Source organism: Pteropus alecto, unplaced genomic scaffold, assembly GCF_000325575.1.
Source record: "Pteropus alecto unplaced genomic scaffold, ASM32557v1 scaffold62, whole genome shotgun sequence".
NCBI classification, from domain to species: domain Eukaryota; kingdom Metazoa; phylum Chordata; class Mammalia; order Chiroptera; family Pteropodidae; genus Pteropus; species Pteropus alecto.
This window is the reverse complement of record NW_006432491.1, coordinates 1,187,434-1,193,434: the sequence shown is the minus strand read 5'-3', so window position 1 is coordinate 1,193,434 and position 6,001 is coordinate 1,187,434. Positions and strand designations below refer to the sequence as shown.

The 6,001-nt window shown below is 28.9% G+C and overlaps 1 pseudogene; it reads left to right on the top strand.

Moving 5' to 3' along the window:
• Positions 1 to 2,629: 2,629 nt before the first annotated feature.
• On the top strand, positions 2,630 to 2,748 carry LOC112476198 (annotated as a pseudogene).
• The last annotated feature ends 3,253 nt before the right edge of the window (positions 2,749 to 6,001 follow it).

Genomic DNA, 6,001 nt, shown 5'->3' with positions numbered 1-6,001 from the left:
ATTTGAATTGTTATTTTATCATTGAGTTTTGAGAATTCTTAATATATTCTAAATATTAATCTTTATTCAAATTTGTGGTTTTGAAATATCTTCTCCTAGTGTAACTTGTTTTTTCTTTCTATTAATAGTCTTCTGCAGATCAAAAATTTTTAATTTAATGGAGTTTATCAAACTTATTTTGCTTTATGTATTTATATGATTTTGGTGTTATGTCTAAGAACTCTTCACCAAGCCATAGATACTCCATAATTTTCTCCTATATTATCTTCTAAAAGCATTATAGTTTTACAGTTTACATATAAATCTATGATTAATTCGATTTAATTTTTTATAAAGTGTGAGATTTATATCAAGGTTCCATTTATTACCTATGGATAGCCAATTACTATAGTACCATTTGTTGAAAAGATTAACCTTTTATGAAATTTTTTTCAAAATGATTTTTCCAAAGATAAAATTGATAACCTTACTAAGCTGAGTCTTCTAATTCATTTATATGGTATGTCTATTTAGATAGTATTTACTTTCATCAGCATTTTGTAGTTTTTAGCATACAAATCCTATACACGTTTGGTTTGATTTATCTAAATATTTTATTTTTTGAAGTACTTGTAAATATTTAACTTGTAAATAATTGTAAATAGTTTTTATTTTTATTTTTAGTCCCTCATATTTATTTTTAGTAAGTAGAAATTTAATCAAATTTATGTTGATCATGTATTCTATGACCTTGCTGAAATCATTTATCCATTGGAATATTGATAGGGATTGCACAGTCTATAGATTACTTTTATAGATTACTTGGAATTTTCTACCTCAACAACATTTGCAAATAAGGACTGTTTTATTTTTATTTTTATTTTTCCTTTTGATGTAGTTACCATTTCTTTTCTTTTCTTTTTTTTTTTTTCTTTTATTGTGCTGGATAAAATTTATAGGGCTGCCTTGAATAACAATAGCGTGAGTTCCTTGAATCATTTCCCATCTTAAGGGGTAAAATGCTGTCTTTACCAATTAGTATAATGTTAGTTGTAGGGTTTTATAAATTTTATTATTTTTTCAATATATATGACATATAACATTGTCTATATTTAAGAGTACAAAATGTTAACTTGATATTTTTATGTATTGTAATGTGATTGCCATTCTAGAAATAGTTAGCATCTCTATCACTTTACATTGTTATCATTTTTTTCAGGTGGCTAGAAACATTAAGTGCTGTATTCCTCCACTCCCTGGTAACCATTGTACTCTGTTTTTACAAGTTTGGTATTTTAGATTCCATGTATAAGTGATATGATATAGTATTTATCTTTCTGTATGACATCTTTTTTAGCATAATGTGCTCAAGGCCTTCCCATGTTGTTGCAAATGGCAGGATGTCCTTCTTTCTCAAGCCGAATAATAATATATTAAATATATATCTCAGATCTTTTTTGGGAACTTAGGTTGTTTCCATGACTTGGTTAGGCTATTGTGAATAATGCTACAGTAAACATAGGAGTGCACATTTCTCTTCAATATTCTGTTTTATATACCTTTGGGTGTATAGTCAGAAGTGGAATTGACAGATCATACGGCAGATCTATTTTTAATTTTTTGGAGAAAACTTTGTGTTGTTTTCCGTAATAGGTAAAGCAATTTACATTCCATTTAATAGTGTACAAGAGTTTCCTTTCCTCCACATTCTCACCAATGCTTATTTCTTGTCTTCCTGATTATAGCCATTTTAACAGATGTGCAGTGATATTGTAATTTTGATTTGCATTTCCCTGATTATTAGTGATATTAGTCATCTTTTCATGTACCTCTTGGCCATTTATATGTCTTGTTTAAAAAAAAAATGTCTATTTAGTTCCTCTGCCCACTTTTAAAATTGAGTTGTTTCTTTGTTATTGATGTGTATGCTTTATATATTTTTGATATTAACTTCATATCCAATATATAATTTGCAAGTTATTTTCTCTCATTCTGTAGATTGTCTTTTCATTTTGTCTATTTTTTTTTTCCTATGCAGACACTTTTGAATTTGATGTAATTGCACTGGTTGTTTTGCTTTTGTTGCTGTGCTTTTTGTATCATATCTAAGAAATCATTTCCAAGACCAATGTCAAGGAGCTTCTTTTTTACATTTTCTTCTAGGAGCTCTATGGTATCAGGTCTTATATTTAAGTTTTTGATCCATTTTTAACTAATTTTGTGAGTAGTACGAGAAAGGTACAATTTCATTTCTCTGCATGTGTTTATCCAGTTTTCCTAATACCAGTTTTTGAAGAGACTGTCCTTTTCCTATTGGATAGTCTTGACTCCCTTGTCAAATATTAGTTGACTCTACCTGCAGAAGTTTAATTATGGGTGCTTTATTATGTTCTATTGTCCTATGCATCTATTTTTATGTCACTACCATACTGCTTTAACTACTATAGCTTTGCAGTAAAGTCTAAATTCAAAAGTGTGATCCCTCTGGCTTTGTTCTTCTTTCTTTTTATATTTTATTTTAAATTTTAAAAAGTTAGACATTTATACATCCATAAAGTGATCCCCCTGATTACTCTAGCATCTATCTGGCACTACACACAACCGTTACAATAATAATGGCTATATACCCTATGCTATATTCTAAATCCCAGTCTACAGACATGCCACCCTGAATGTGCCGGATCTCTTCTGATCCCAGAAGCTAAGCAGGGTCGGGCCTGGTTAGTACTTGGATGTGATTCCACCTAGGAATACCAGGTGCTATAGACGTTAACTAACTAACTAACTAACTAACTAAATAAATAAATAAATAAATAAATAAATAAATAAATAAATAAAATCCCAGTGGCTATTGTGTAACTATTAATTTGTACTTCATCTCTTAATGTGTTTTGTTCTTCTTTCTTGAGATTGCTTTGGCTAATTGAAATTTTTTGTGGATCCATGCAAATTATAAAATTGCTCATTTTATTCCACAAAAAAAAAGTCTATTGAAATTTTAATAGAGATTGCTTAGAATTCATGATGGCTTTGGGTAATATGGACGTTTTAACTATATAAATTATTTGATCCATGAACATGAGATATTTTTTCATTTGCTCACATCTTCTTCAGTTTATTTTAATAGTCTTGTCTTTTTTGGTACAGGTCTTTCACTTTCTAAGTTAATTTATTCCTAATTACTTTATAGATTTTGATGCTATTGCAAATATTTTTTTCAGATGTTTTTCAGATGTGTAGAAATGAAAGGGATGTCTGTGTGTTGATTTTATATCTTGAAACTTTACTGTAAAGTTTGTCGATTAGTTCCAAGAGTTTTTTGGTTTATCTTGGGATTTCCTATATTCAAAATCATGTCATCTGCAAATAATGACAATTTTACTTCTTTCTTTGAATTTGGTTGCTTTTTGTTTCTTTGTTTGGTATAATTGCTCTAGCTAAGACTTCTGGCACTATACTGAATGAGTGGTGAAAATGGGCATCTTGTCTTCTTCCTGATTTTAAAAGAAAAGTTTTCAATTTTTCACCATCGAGTATAGTGTTAGCTATAGTTTGTCATATTTGTCCTTTATTATGTTGAGGTATGTTTCTTCTATACCCAATTTGTTGAGTGTTTTTATCATGAAAATATGTTCTATTTTGTCAAGTAATTTTTCTCTATCTATTGCAATAATCATGATTTTCTTTTTATCTTTCATTCTATAATGTGATGTATTACATTTATTGATTTTTGTGTATCAAACCATTCTTTTACCCCAGGGATAAATTTTACTTGGTCATTGTATATAATCAGTTTAATGTGTTCTTGAATTTGGTTTTCTAATATCTTGTTGAGAATATTTGCATTATATTCCCAGAGATATTGCTTTATAGTTTTCTTATAGTATCCTTACCTGTCTTTGGAGTCAGGGTAATGCTGGCCTCATAGAATGAGTTTGAAAATGTTGCTGACTCATCAATACTTGGGAAGAGTTTGAGAAGGATTGATGTTATTTCTTCTTTAAATATTTGATGAAATTTGCCTGTGAAGCCATCTGATCCTGATTTTTTTTCTGAGGTTTTTTTATTACTTATTAATCTGTTTACTCATTATTGATCTATTCAGATTTTCTGTTTCTTCCTGATTAAGTCTTGGTAGGTTGTGTGTTTCTAGGAATGTACCTATTTCTTCTAGGTTATCTAATTTGTTGGCATGTAATTGTTTACAGTCTGTTATAATCCTATGTATTTCTGAAGTATCTGTTGTAATGTATTCTCTTTCATTTTCAATTTTATTTTTTCCTGTCTTCTCTTTTTCTTAGTCTACCTAAAATTTGTCTGTTTTATCTTTTAGAAAAATCAGCTGTGTGTTTTATTGATCCATTCTATTTGTTTTTTTTTCTGTTGTCTATTTCATTTATCTCTAATTTGATCTTTATTAAGTATTTCCTTTTGCTAGCTTCGAGCTTACTTTTTTTTCTTTTTTTCTCCCTTTTCTAGTTCCTGGAGGCATAAAGTTAGGTTGGTTATTTAAGATATTTCACACTTTTCTCTCAAAACCAACATCTCATAGGAATTGACATATTGTACTTTCATTGTCATTTTTTTCAAGATATATTTTTTTATTTCTCTTTTGATTTTTTCTTTGACACATCGGTTTTTCCAAAGTATATCGTTACTTTCCACGTATTTGTAGGTTTTCTAACTTTCCTCCTGTTATTTCTAGTTTCATACCATTGTGGTAATAAAAGCATAGTTGGTATGACTTTAATCTTAATTTTGCTAAAACTTGTTTTGTGTTCTATCATATGATCTATCCTGGAGAACATTCCATGTGCACTTGAGAAAAATGTGTATTCCGTTGTTGTTGAATAGAATGTTTTATGTATTTCTGTTAATTTCATTTGTTTAAAGTAGGTCTCAATTCTAATATTTTCTTGTTGATTATCTGAATAATCTATTCATTTCTGAGAGTGATGTATTGAAATCCCCTATTATTATTGTATTACCATTCACTTTTCTTTTACGATCTGCCAGTGTTTGCTTAATATATTTAGGTGCTTTGTTATTGGGTTCTACATATATACCATTGTTATATCTTGATGTATTGACCCCTTTATCATTATGTAATGACCTTCTTTGTCAGTTGTTATAATTTTTTACTTAAAGTCTGTTTTGTCAGAAATAAGTATGGCTAACCTCACTCTTTTGTTGTTTGTTTATTTTCATTTTCACAGAGTATCTTCTCATTTTGAGGTTATGTGTGTCTTTAGAGCTGACATGAGTCTCTTTTAAGCAGCATATAGTGGGATCTTTTTTTTATCCATCAAGCAGGCACTCTGCCTTTTATTAATGAATGAAATCCATTTACTATTAGAGTGATTATTCATATGGAAGGACTTACTACTGCCATCTTATTGTTTGTCTTTTGGTTATTTTGCATCTCCATTTTTTTTTTTTTTAATTTTTCCTCTGTTTCTGACTTCTTTTGTAAATTGGTGGTTTTCCATGGTGGTATGCTCTGTCTTAGCCTTTTTAATGATTCTTGAATCTTTAGATTTTTGCTTTGTATTTATCATGAGCTTACATAAAAAATCTCATAGATAAAACAGTCTATTTCATGCTGATAGCAAGTTATTTTCATTATCCTATAAAGGCTCCACCCTTTTACTTCTTCTCTTTTAGGTTTTGATGTCAGTTTATTTTTTTATACTGTGATTCATTAACAAATTATAGTATAATTATTTTAATACATTTTCCTTTAATCTTTACACTATAATTAATTGGTTAACACACTATTCTAATATAGAGTTACAGCTTTCTAATTCTATTTTTTACCTTTACTAAAGTGTATTTTTACATGTTTCCATGTATCTGATTAACTTGAAAACTCCTTTTAGCATTTTTTTTTTTAAGGCAGGTCTAGAGATGGTGGACTCCCTCAGCTTTTGTTTATCTGGGTAAGCCTTATATGTCCTTTATATTGGAAAGATAACACTGCCAGATAAAGTGTTCAGGACTGGCAATTTTTATTTCAATACTT